Source organism: Aythya ferina (genome assembly GCF_964211825.1).
Source record: "Aythya ferina genome assembly, chromosome: 19".
Classification (NCBI taxonomy): domain Eukaryota; kingdom Metazoa; phylum Chordata; class Aves; order Anseriformes; family Anatidae; genus Aythya; species Aythya ferina.
Genome location: NC_140309.1, coordinates 11,800,344 through 11,813,945, shown reverse-complemented (window position 1 = coordinate 11,813,945; position 13,602 = coordinate 11,800,344). Strand labels below are relative to the sequence as shown.

The 13,602-nt window shown below is 52.1% G+C and overlaps 1 protein-coding gene across 14 annotated transcripts in view; it reads left to right on the top strand.

The window, feature by feature from the left end:
• MSI2 (musashi RNA binding protein 2) overlaps positions 1 to 13,602 on the top strand; it is a 228,748-nt gene that overhangs the window by 107,569 nt on the left and 107,577 nt on the right. The gene's annotated exons all lie outside the window — the stretch shown is intronic.

Here is a 13,602-nt window from a genome sequence, read left to right as displayed (position 1 = left end):
GCAAAAGATTTTCAGAGTCTATTAGGCAGCCAGTGCTATTGAATCGTAAGGTTGATTTGAAAAATTGGCACCTAATGGTTTACAACTGGAATAAATTTCCAGAAATTGGATCGCGGAGAGAAACTTCTTTTTGTGTGTGTGTGTGTGAGCGTGCTTGTGTCCCTTCCCCTGGAAAGGGGCTGCCTGTCACTTCAATCAGCGCCCTGGATTTTTTCCTTCTAATTAGGGAACACGAGGAGTTCAGATCAGCGCCTATTCATCTCTGTTTTGACAAAGCCGTTTGATGGGCGAGGATTGTGGCGGGGGACTCTCCTCGCTGCAGCCTTTTTCCTCTTTCCTCCTCCTGCCGGGGTTTGTAAAGGCCAAAGCCTGAGAATTCCTGAAAAATTAATGGGGCCTCAATAGGTGCTTTGCATCTGCTGCTAACCTCCCTCTCCCGAGCCCACCACGGGTCACAACTGAAAAGTTGCCAGCACAATGGCTGCGCAGCAGCTGCTCTTTTGTATGGAAATAGGACCCGAGGCGAGCGGAGCTCCTCTCCCAGTGCCAGGACAGCAGGATTTCGGGGGGCCAGCTCTGGCTCTGTGAAACGCGCCGTGCCGACCCCGCAAATGTCACCGGCAGGTTTGGCCCCGTCCCGCTCCGCGGGTGTCTCGGTCTCCAGCCGCGAGCGCGGTCGCCGTGCTGCTAAATAATGTAGAGAGCTGCTGCAGAGGAGCTCGGGGGTAGGGGAAAGGGCTCTGCCTGCAGAAAACACCGGCCGGCGTCTCCCCCCCCCTCATCACAGCGCTTGAAATATTCAGTAGCATCCTAGAGGGCTCTGAACTCATAAATGCCTGCCTTTTTTCCATTACGGAGAAGCCCTGCGTGCGTTTCACTGCTGGTATTATTACATTATTTCCAGTTAGCTGGGGCTGGTTCGTAAGCCCAGCTTCAAAATGGAAGGGGCCGCAGACGCTTCGTGTTGAGGCTGGGCCCGACGGCGCAGCTCTTCCTCCCGTCCTGGGGACACTTCCATTTCGAGCTGCCTCTGGCGAGGTCAGTCGTCGGTGGAGAGGTTTCTCTGAAAGGCAGATTTCTTTCGGCAGCCTCTGAAACTCGACGTGCCCGGAGGAGTGGATGCTGTCGCAGGCCGCTGCCCTGAGCCCTGCTTCTCGCTGCCTCAGCTTCTCCTTCTGCAAACGGCCTGGGGGGCGGGGGAGGATGGATCACAGCCTGTGGGAGAAGCGCTCTCCCTTCCCTCCCTCGGTGAATCTACCAAAAAGTTCAATTTCCCTCCTCTTTTCCTTGCAAAACCGTGTTTTCTCCCTTTAGCAGGAGCCTCTCCGTTTACCAGGGGGGTTTCTTGTCCCCTCTGCTGCCTCGAGGCCACGCAGCGATGTTTGTGAGCTCAGGGCCTCACCTCCCGGATTCTGCAACCCTCAACAACCCTCGACCTTCTGCATTAACGGGAAGGTCACAGGCCTTCCTTTTCCCCGGGTGGGATGGGTTTTTTATTCCTGCCATTAATGTGATGCTCACCTCCCCCCCACCCAAGGCAAAACCAAAAGGTGAGGAGTCTTCTCGGTTTGGCAGTGTGTAAAAGCTTTTTAAAACTAAACAAGAAAACCAATTATTTTTCTAACTGCTTTACTCCTTCAAATCTTTCACTGTAATGGAGATTTAGAATCCATCACTGTTTAGCTATTATTTCTGTGTAAACAGAGTCATGCCCTATTGCACCAAGCAAACAGTCAATTTTTTCCATTATACTTAGCTGCAAATAACAAGGGTACAGAATAGATGACCCGTTTTGGAGCATATTTTTCTCCACGCAGTGCTCTGCGTGTGCCCGTGTCCGCAGAGGAGGGCAAGGAAGTGGCGAGGCCCAGCCCGGCGCTGAGTGTCAGCGGATCTGGGGCTGTCCGCGCACCGTGGAGGGTGAGGACAGCCCTCACCTTGCTGCCTTGGGTTGTCCCCACGGGGGGCACATCGGGGTCCTACGGGAGCGTTCCTGGACGCCAAGGGCCAGCCGTGCTTGGGACAGCGGGCACTGCTCCTCGGGGCAGCCGGCTACGTCTGATTTTTATTCAAATGCACCAGGCTTCGCGTGTTGTGCGAAAGCGTCGCGCGCAAGTGTGTCGCCAGCAGCTGTTTTTAAAATTAAACAGACACTTGAGGTTAAAAATCCGCAAGTTCAACGTTCACTTCCTTCTGTGTTATTAAGTTTGGATCCCGTCCAAAAACTCGATAATTTTATTTCATGTCGTTGAGTCTGTTTGTTTACATTTTGCATTTCATTCACGTCTCGCTGGTAGATTTCGCTCTCCGGCTCGGAGGCCTCACTGCCGGGAAGCAGTGTTCAAGCTGCAAGTTTTCTAGCTTTATTTTCTGAAAATCCAAAAAAAAAAAATAAAATGTTAGGACAGCAGCATTTTTGGGCCCCCCTGCGGGGTGCGGCAGGAGCCCCCCGCGTGCCTTGCTGGGAGGGATCAGCGCAGCCGCGCTGGCGGCTCCGAGCCACCGAGCATCGCTGCTGCAGGGAGCCGGCTGTCTCGCAGGACCAGTTAGATGCAGCAGCGCAGACTGAAATAGCAAAGTGTGATAAATTAAAGGAATAAAGCACCGTAAGGGACTCGTTTAAAAAAAATAGCTTTAGAAGAAGCGTATGAGGCGGACTGCAGCGTGAGGGGAGCTGGCTCCACCGAGCGCCCAGGTGTTCCTGGTGAAGAAAGGGCAGCACTGGTGCCTTTTCACAGGACCACAACGTGGTCACCCGTTGGTAAAAGAAAGGAATCCTGCTTGGGAAGTTGCAGCAAAGGGCTGATGAGGTGGGTGAGGGAAGAGGGAGGAAGCAGAGAAGCTCCTGGGTCTGGCAAGGCCAGGTGGGGGGTGCCTCTGTGTAGGTCCGGGGGGTTAAACCCCAGGCAGGGATTGTTTGACCAAGGAGCAGTGTCAGGAGAACCAGGAAGGAGTGATAGATTCAGTGCAGAAACTGAAATAATGGTTCATGCTATCAGTAAGTGACAAGGATAAGGTTTAATGTTGCGAAGGACTGAGCTCCAGGGCGTCCCTTCCAGTGCCCAGTTCCCCTGACTTCACCCTTGAATTTCATTCCTCTTCTATAGTGTTTGGCTTGCATGACAAAGAAAGGGCTTTTTTTTTTTTTTTTTTTTTTCCTTCAGTTTTGTTTTACAAATACTTTCTATATAGCCTGTTCCCAATTGAGGCTTTTATTTGAGAAACAAATGCTTCTGGTTAGCTTCTGTCTGGAATATGTCCAGCTGTAAACCATCACCACGAGCAAAATTCATTGACAGCAGAAGAAATAAAAACAAACATTCCCTGAGATGGGGCACTTCTGTCCATGGGCCATGGGTATTACTGTCTTTAAAGGAGAATAACGATACGTACGCGTGCACTCAGGGCCTGAGCTCAACAGCCTGGGGGCAGCTGAAGCTCAGAGCCCAGCCCCGGGTTTTGGGGCGCAGAGTCCCGGAGGCGCACGGGGCGGGGAGGTCCCAGGGAGCCCAGGCAGGCAGTAGGGAGCTGGGGAGGTCCCTTTGTACATTCCTACCGGAGCTGGTACAGTTTTGGTCGTGGAGGCTGCTGAGCTGGCTGTGCTCGGAGGGACAGAGCAGGCTGGGGAGGTGTTTTTTGGGCTGTTCGCTCGCTTTGCGGTGATGAGGAGTGGTGGCGCTTCTTTCTTTTTCTTTCTCTCACACTGTCATAGCTCAAGGGAGCTTAACTCAAACTGGAATCTCACGGGTAGCAGTGTCCTTCTCATGCAAATCTGTTTTCTTTTTTCTTCTCCATTTTTCTCCCTTCGGAGCGAGCTCTTCCCATGCCCAATCTTCCCTTCCACGCTCCTCTCTCCAGGCACTGTCAGCAGCGCTCTCGCTGGTGGCGTCCTGTTCTGGAGGAGGGCGGGGAGCTGAAGAAGTCCTTGTGTAGCCCTCCAGACGTTGGTTTCTCCTGCTGATCTCAAACAAATGCAGGTGCTCCAGGGGAAGAAACCAGCGGCAGGCTGCGTGGTGCTCCTCGAGAGAGCGGGGACCTGCGGCAGGGGAGGCCGGCTGCGTGCAGGGCTGGTGAGCACTGGGGAGGCAGAGGAGAACCTCTGCTGTGTGAGCTGCACATCTGCCAGAAGCTCGGCGCTGGACAGCTTCTTTCTGCTGCTTTGCTCTATCCCCATCCTGCTCCCCCTTCTTTTTTTCCCTTTTTTTAAAATTCCAGAACAACATATTGAGGGATTTGATTTGTTTTTGTTCTTGCTTTTGTTTTTCCAAAGCCTTGAACGTGCTTTAGACAAACATAATGAAACAATTTACAAAAAATAAAAGGAATGGAAATAACCTCCTCTAAAGTGGCAGAAAAAAACACTATCAGCATCATCAGCTGTGCTCATGACAAGGAATGCACTATTTCAGTGCGTCAAAGACACTGAAATTTGCTTCATCTGAGAACCCCTGTGTGGAGGCAGCGCTGCGCTGCATCCATTTCTGTTGTTTTACAGAGAGGCTCTGGTGATCCGGGTCTCGGGTTTTGTTTTGGTTTTGGTTTGTTTTCTTGCAGGGCTCTTTCTGGCAGAATGTTTTAAATCTGCCGGGTTTTTGGTACAGCCCCTGAAACTGAGCTGTGCGGAAGGGCATGATACCAAAACCCAAATGCCACACAGACCTCCCGCATCACTTTTGGTAGGTTTTGTCCCTGTCACTGCATGGTTGGGACAGTTGGGTTGCGCAGGTTGTTTGGATTTCCAGTCTGTTAGCACCTGACCTGGTAGCAGTGCTGTCTTTGGAAAGCCTGGTGTGTTAGGATGTGTTTGCAGGGGGGATTTTGGGCCCCTGGAAGGAGGATCATTATCTGAACTGCCTAGAGAAGCAACTGTCTCGTATTACGGTTATTGTTGGAGAGTATTAATGGACCAAAAATATCCTGTCACAAGAATCCTTAGCAAGATGTTTGTATTTTTTAAAAAGGGAAGCAAAATTGTTTCTTGCCTTTTTATTAAACAGTAGGGTAGGTGCAGCCTCTGTTCTGGTGACTCTTTAATTGGCACAAAAGGGCAGTTTAGCTTCATCTTCAGGAGCAGTTGTCAAACAAGCTGGAATTGTTTGCCTCTCGGAAACATATAGAGCTATATACCAGGGTTTGCATCTCCTTCCCGGCCATTACCTGGTGCAGCGAGTTTCATTGGCATGGAAAGAGCAGGTAATGAGCAGGCTCCTCCAGCTCTGAGAAGTGCAGTTCCCAGCAGGAGCCTCGTGCTGCGGCGATGGGAGAGGTGCCGAGCGAGCTCTTGGAGGGGCAGCAGGATGCCGTGGGACGTGCTGCCCCGTTGTGTCCTCCCCACCAAAGGGAAATGTGTGCTTGGAGACCCCCACGGGCTGAGCAGCACCCTCGTGGTGCCAGTGCCAGCCGAGGCGTGCGGGGTGTTGTGCAAATCCTGCTCAACCTGAAGCGTTCGGTGTCAGCGTTGGCCAAAACCCATCAGAAACCGGCGCGGTCACCTCAGCCAAGTTGTTAATGTAACCTTTTGTTCTAATCCCTTTTGTTGCTGCTGATTTAGGAAAAGCCAGGAGGAGAGGAGAGAGCTGTAATTCTTTGCAGGTCAGGACCAGCATTGCCGTGGCCGCACAGGAGGCTGGCGAGGCCGGGCAGGGTGCACTGGGCAGCGCCGAGCGGGGATGGCAGCGCAGGAGAGCCGGGGAAGGTGCAGAGGGGCTGTGGGTGAGCACCCGTCCTGGCAGCCTCCTTTCCTCCAAGCCAGCGTGCACTGCTGCTCTGCAGAGTCACTGCCCAGACCTCTGCCTGTTCCCCAGGCCTTCTGTCCCATTTCGGTTCAGCGAGACGCGGGGCGTGTGGCAGGCTGGGCTGCGGGCCCCTAATTAGAGCAGCGCTGTCAGCCTGGCTAATTGGCGCCGCGCAGATCCCGCGGGCAGCCCCCCCGTGGTCCCCCTGGCCTCGCACAAGCCTCGCGTGTCCCCATTTGCAGTACCCCGGGCCCCTGTGCGTGTCCTGCGGAGCGCGGGCTGGCAGTTCGCAGCTCCTGGAAGGAGCTGTAAAGCCCGAGCGGCTGGCCATTTACCGCAAACAATGCGCCAGCATGGCTTAACCTTTCGGTTGGCTGCTAACAGCAGAGATCTGTCCTTTTGGTTTCATTGAAGTGCACAGCAACCTTTTAACAGCGGAGGAGCTGCGGCGACTCTTCCAGAGCGGGTGTCTGAACGCTGCTTATTGATTCAGGGGAAAGGGGGCACCCACTGTGAGTTCAGCTTCTCCTGGTGTACAGCACATAATTAAAACTTCCTGGCAGAGTAACGAATGGTTCCACCTAAGCCCTCTCCACCACCGCGCTAGCGGCTTCAGCTCCCTCAGATGCCGCTCGCCTCTCGGGACGTCCCCGTGGGTCTGGGGACGGGCTCACGAGCCGCCGTGCTTTCCACCCCTGCTTTGTCCTGGTGAAAGCAGTAACTAAATGAAATCAGCAGCCACAACCGCCCGTCTTTAAGAGGCAGGTGTTTTAGTACTAATTTTGCCTTTGGTCTTAGGAAGATGGGTAGAAGCTGACCGTCCAGGAGAGCTGCCAGTGGTGCAGGAGCGTGGGGTAATGCAGTTACCGGTTGTGAAGTGCTCAGGAGCGGCGGTGGTGAACGCTCTGCTCCCTTTACACCTCTGAACTCCTTCAGCTCGTGTTTTGCTGGCACCGGGCTGTGTTGGTGACTCAGCCCCAGCCTGGCTCCTTGGTGCCAGTAAGAGCGATGCTGCTCGGGGGGTTGGGACGGAGCGAGGGCTTGGATCCGAATGGAGACAGCTTTTAGGTCTTGGGTTGCATTTTGTTGTTGTTTTCCAAATTCCTCTTCAAATCCATCTGCTCTCCTGACATCCTTTTTATGTTGCTCAGAGGACGGGGAGGCGGTTGCATTGTGAGTGTGGTCAGGTCAAACTCCTCACTTTTATCTCCGCTCTCCTGTAGGTGATGGGCATTTGGGGAATAAAACGCTAAGAGCAGGGTTTAACAGGCCTTTGTTTGCTATTGTCCAGCTGTGCTTGAGACAGCAACAGAGACATGAACAATAAACAGTGAAAGGAAGTAGGGCTTGTAAACAGACCCGTGTCTTTTCTTCCTATTCGTGTGTTCCTGGAATATGACAAATTCTGCTTTTCACTCCAACCACGTTGGTAAGAATAACAACGCGAGGTGCGTGCAGCACAGCTCAAAGCAGTTGTAGTTTTGGCTGTCACTTAATTTTTTTTTTTTACTTATCTCCATCTGTGTGCACGTATATTTATGCCTGTGCGTGCGTGGTTTGCAGGCGCTGACAGGGAAGCGGCTCCGCTCGGTGACCGTCCCTCCTCAGGGCCCTGCGGCCGCGGTGCTTTAGTCTGGGCCGTGGGGACACGAGGCTGCACGGGGATCCTGCGCTGGGGATCCTGCCCCAGGACCCTCGCCCTCCTCAGGCAGCCCTTTGGGAGCAGAGCAGAGCACTGCCCTGAAGGCTCGGAAGTTTTTCTTGCCTTCTCCACCACTGCAGAGAGCCTGTTTTGATGCCTCTGTGCCGTGATGGCCTGAAGCTCACCGAACTTCTCGCCTGGATTTATTCGTGGCTGTTTTATTGCCACTTTGTTCGCTTGCAGCTCTGTGGGAAGTTGGGCACCTTCCTGTCAGAGGTTTCTTTGAAAATCTTATCTCGAAGTCACGCAGCACGTGCCAAAGCCTTCGCTTCTTTCTCCCACTAGTTCAAGCTGTGACCCCGGTGTGAAAGGTTTGCATATTGGTGGTTCAATGTGATTTGTAAGGATGTCTGAGGAAAACTTCACTGTCTCAGGTCAGCATTTTGACTTTTTTTTTTTTTTAACCCTAGTTTTTATCAGTTGGTTTTTCATGTTTTTGTGGGCTGCTTCCTGAGTCTCTGCTCAGCCCCGTGCCAGCAGCAGTGCGGCGCGGTGCTGTTGAGCAGAGACCGAAGGAGCTGGGGGCGTTGGACGAGCCTTCTGCGTGTTGTCACTCTGAGGTCAATCTTCCCACTTTCCCCTCCCCAGGTAAGCCGTAGTTTCACCGAGTGCCTGTGATCACCCTCAGGTGAGAGGCACCCCAGGGAAGGCTCGGGGTGGCAGCGGCCGGCTCGTGCCCCGTTTGTTCCATCCCTTGTGAAAAAGCCACCCAGGGCTCGTGTGCCATAAAAGGAAATTTTATCTTTTTGTTTCAGATAAATAAGCAGCAAGTAACATCATGCTACCCTGTCCTTATTCTTTTTTTTTTTTTTTTTAACCTCCAACTTTGCCTTTTGGTGAGCCGTGGGCTGGTGGGAGATGCGGTTGTGGGGCTGCTCGGCACCCAGCTGTGTCCCCCCCGGCCCCGGTGAGGGTCTCCACCTACTTCAGAAGCATTGCTTTGAGTAGCTGCGCTGTTCTTAATTTTTAAGCCCTGAGAGTGGCTCTCCGGCAGGAATTGCATCTGCAAAACAAAGCAGTCAGAGGCAGGCTGTCCTCCGCTCTGGGCACCTTTCGGTAGCAGCATCTCAGGGGGCACGAATCGAGCGCTTTAAGCTGTCGGCTGTCCTCGGTGTGAAAGGCTGGAAAGTTGCAGCCTGCAGCATCCCTCGAACTCATCTGTGGCTCGTGATGTATAGCGAATGGAGATATCCATTCTGCTGAAGAGCGTATAACAAAAACAATCTAACCTATTCCACCCAAATAAATAAGTCTGAAAATAAATCTCTCATTGTATTGTCTTTATAAATATCTTTTAAATTGAGTCTGAGTGACAAGACGCGGTTGAGTCACCAGAAGATCATCCCTGACAGTGTTGGAGGAGCCTTTTCAAATATATTTTATACCCCAATTGTCATCGCAGGTGTACTCATCTTGGCCGCCTGCATTCCCCTTCGCTTGCCGCAGATTTTAAAATGACAAGCGGTAGATTGCAGACGGAGATGCCTCTGAACGCCGCTCGCTTCCTCCTTGATTGGGCCTGGATGGCTGGGGAGCAAAACGTGGGGGTAGGGGGGGACAAGGCTCGTCGGGGCCACCTCCCGTGGCCGTGGTGGGGGCACCGGGGGGGTCTGGCCCGCCGTGACCCAGCCGGTGTGGGGTGCCCCAGCCAGCACGGCCTGCGCGTGCTTGTTAGGTTTTCAGATGTTATTTAGCTTGATTGCAGCCTCCTTACAAAAGGAGTTAAGGCGCGGATATAACAGATAATAGAACGATAAATGGCGAGGCAGGTTCTTATGAAATCAGTAAATTATTCATTTAACAGTTCCGTGCGTGCTAATTTCGTGTTGCTATGGCGCCTCAAAATGGAGGAGGGAGGTCAGGCTGCACAACGCGGGGCTCGCCCAGACCACGCAGGGCTTTGTGGAAGGCAGATAACGCCTTACACACAGCCTTCAGCCCGATGATGAATTGCCTCTTTATCTGGCGTTGTCCTGGGAGATCCACGGCAGACAACTGAAAGAGATGTTTCACACTAGCTAACGTTTTTTGGAATTAGACCAAAAATCGCACATTTCAGTCTTGAAATCTGTTTAAGTATGCATTGTCTTAGTGGCATCTCTTCGCGGTCTGTCTCTGGAGATAGACAAATCACAGCAGTCTGGAAGCCAACTTTCGGGGCCGCGGTAACGCGCGTGTTACTGCTCACTCTGCTCGTGCTGGTGGCCAGCAAAGAGCTGCCTGGGGACTTGAACTTTCCTCTAAGTGCTGTTGTGAAGAAGGGGACGTTCTTTACTGTTGGTTCAGGGGTATTTTGCTGTGACTTAACGCTTGACAGAAAAACTCCCGTGTTCTTGCTGATCCGTGGTTGTTTGCAGGTGTTGTACCGCGCTCCCCGTGCCCTGCGGTGCTGCTGCCCGTGGCTCTCGTTCCAAGGGCAGAACAGGGGCCGAAGTGCCAGGCACAAATGTCAGGCTTCCAGCCACCTGAAACTTGCAGGCAAAGCAGGACCGGTGTGGTTTTGTAGGGTGGCAATGGAAAGGGTTCTCCACTAATGCTGATTGTTTCTGTTGCCTTGTTTTTTAACGGCTGCTGCTTGAGCAATGAAAGCATTTGCCCCAGGAAGATGCTCCGTGGCCAGGGGATGGTGACTGGTCGGTGTTTTCCCTAACAGATGTTGGCTGGGCTCTTAGGTCTCCTTGCTTGCTGCAGGGGTCCTGTGCCAGGGGTCCCAGCTGGACCCTCCTAGGCTCGGCCCTGGGGTGCTTGCAGGTGGTTCCCGATGGGGACAGGGCAGGGACAAAGCCATCTGCAGGGTTTGTGAGGGCAAAGCCAGGTGTTTCAAAACGGGATGGAGACGGTTTCATTGCAGGGATACTGTTGGTGGAAATGTGAGGCTTTCAGTTATCTGAGATACAGCAGCCGGGCAGAATGGGTTTGGTAGCGCAGCTGTGTCTTACCCAAACTACTGAGCGTCTGCTAGATAAATGGGATGTAGGACACACAATCCTCCAGTGTCATAAAATGCAGTCAGGTTCCCTCAGAGAGAGGGGACTCAGAGCAGCATCTCCTCCCTCCCTGCTGCCTCTGTGCCCTGCACCAGTTCCCAGCCACCTCCGAGCGCTCCAAAGAAACGGGGGAGGCTCAGGACACATGGCCAGAAGCCCGTGGAGCTGCGTTACCCGGAGGGAAGTAACTGCTGCTCCACAGCAGTGGTACTGCTGCTGTGCTTGGTTAATTGAGCCCACTGTGAGCGTTCGGGAGCACGTGTACCTGTTTTTTTTCCCTGAGACACCAAATACAGAGAATATCTTGGTGCATATGGGGAAGTGTTTGTGGTGTTTTGCACTGAATAAGTTTTCCTGCTGGCACACGTGCTAGCTGCTGCCGTACTTCAGGTAAGAAGATAATGATCACATCATTAAGACGCTACTAAAGCTGGCATTACTTGTTAGGTCAACATATCGATCTTGACATTACGCTGCAAGATTTTTTGTAGGCGATGCCTGTCCATCCTGCCTCTAGCTCCAGGAGCAGGAAACAAGAGGGAGAGGGGAAATGCAAAACTAAACTCAACTGAAGCAACTTTACACAGGATTTTTCCCCAAAATAAAAGCTGCCTGCTCTTGGGAAGATCTGATCCGATTGGATTAGTGGCAGATTTCCTTTAAGTCGATGGAAATCCCAAGGGAGTTGCTGGCCTTGTGGGCGGATAGTTTGGCCCTTCTAAGTAAAGACTGTCCTTCAGCTGTTAGTGTTGGGGTGCGTGGCACCTTCCTGGGGATGGGCTGGCCGTGGTCCCTGCAGCCAGCAGCAGGAGGCAGCCCGGGCTGTGCTGCCCGGCCCTGGAGCTCAGAGCTGCAGACTTTGGGTGGTGCTTGGGGGCAGGTGGCTTTGCATCCACGTGGGTCACACCCAAAGGGCTGTGTAGAAGCACAGAGCCGTGGCAGGGCGCTCTCCCCCATCCTTCCAAAGCCTTGTGAACCCCGTGTGCGTTCCTGCCGTCACCACGTGTGGGGGTCCCGGGCATCTCTGGCTCCTGCGGGTTGCTGCGGTGCCACGGGTCAGTGCTCCAGCAGCCAGCTTCTGGGGAGCTGTCTGTGGCTGCACAGCTGTCCTTCAAAGCCCGGCGTGCTCTGCAGTGTTCCTGATACTCTGAGCATATTGGACACCTTGGAAATACCCTTCTTGTCCTTACCGCAGAAAAAAAGCCCCTCAGTTTTTAATAAATTTCTACTTCTCTGGGTCCTTCTTTTGTATTGAAGCTGTCCGGGCTGGCTTCCCTGATTTCCCTTGGCTCTTTTTATCATATGCTACTTAAATAAAGGCTTTTTTGAAGAATAGCAGTGATTTTAATAATACATATGATTTATATATATATATATATATATATATATATATGTCTTATATTACTAAACCTTTATTTGGTGTTTTAATCAAAGCTAACCGACTGCACTTTTAAAGTCAAGAGTGATTTTTAAGTCAGAAATTACAGTTCAAAACTGCACGATGTTTTTCGGTCTGACTTCCAGAGAAGCAGTGTTTACACCAGTGTTGAGCTAGCTTAATATCCCTCTCTAAATATATTTCATTAAGAAAGGTCCATATGGTGTGTCAGGGAGAAGGGGAATGCAGAGCAGAACCTGTGTCTGCCAAAGAAAACTGTTTTGATCTAATGTTCTGCATAGTACAACTTTTTTGGGGAAAAAATAAACATTGTCAGATGGGTGCTGCCAAATTTCACAATTTATCAAGAGTTTCAGGCTGTTCAGTGATATTTTTTTCTTCCGAATACTCCAGTTTCTGGAGTCTTGTGATTTACACAAGACTGTTCATTTTCATCTTTATAACATGTTGTAGAAAAAAAAAGCCTCAAAATATGGAACCAAGAGGCTCGAGTGTCAGTGAGCTAGGAAAACACTCGGCTGCGTTGTATTTCACGTCTCGTGGCATTTTACGCGCGTCTCCGGACTCGGGGAACCTCGGAGCTGCTGTGAGGCAGGAAGGGGAAGCGGCGGTGGCGGGCGAGCAGGTGTCCTCCGGAGGACGCCCGGTGTTTTCTCATGGTTGCCTTTCGTGTAACCTGAGCTCGTCTCTGTTTTTCACACATCCAGCAAAGTTTTCCAAGTTTGTCTAAGGTTAGTTCACACCGATAAACAAAACCTGCCACGGAGATGTACAGCACTTCATACCTTTTGGGCTTACTCCAGGAAACGTTTGGAAGGTGCCACCTAATTAGAGTCTGGGGAGTTTAAGGAGCTCATTTTGAGTTTCTGACACTGGAGACAGATGCGGGTTTGATCCTTGTGGTCTCCCGGGGGGCCAACATGCAGATCTGGAAAGCCTGCAACTCCTGTACCAAACAGGAGGAGATCAGTGGCAAACCGGTGGCGGCCAGGAGAGCTTCCTTCTCTTTCCTCTTGTTAAGAAAAGGTCTCGGCGAGCCAGCTGCCCCAGGATGAGGCCACAGCTGTCCGTAATTCTCAGCTCTGCCCTCCCCAGGTTGCTTCAACCTTCACAGTGATGGGACGTGCTTCAGCTGCTGCACGATGCTGGCTCTGGGACCAGGCGTTAGCGGGCACGGGCAGCCCCCAGTGTGCACACCCGGCTGCTTCGGGGCTGGAAGTCAGCCCTCCTTAACGGGGCCCCGGGAAACAGCTTTGGTGCATTAATTAGCTGCAGGATAAGTCAATCCAGAGTAACCCAGAAGATAATGCCACAGGTTTTGGTGGGGGAGGTGGAAGGGCTGTGTCCTGATGGACAGCAGCTCCAGTTACCAGCTTTTTGCAGAGCCATGCACAGCGCCGCGTGTGGAGAGGTGTACGGTCTGGCCCAGGCTGTTGGCAGCAAGGTATGGGTCTATTTTTATGATATTGCACAATGATGCTTTATGGTAGCTAGGTGTTAGAAGTCAGCAACAAGTAAATAATGTAAAATGCTCATTTGCATTAGTGACATTCTCTTGGCACGGAAGTGCTGGCAAAGCCTTTTGGCCACAGTGAGTGTATGTGAAGGAAAACCATCAGGATTCTTTGAATTTTGGTAGCATTTTGGCTGGTCATTACACAGCTCCTCCGAAGAGGCTTCCCTGGGCTCTTAAAAAACCCACTGAGGAAGGGAGTAAGGAAGCAGCTGGCTATGTCCACCAGGCACAGGCAAAGCAAGTGGGTGCGAATTTACTGTGTT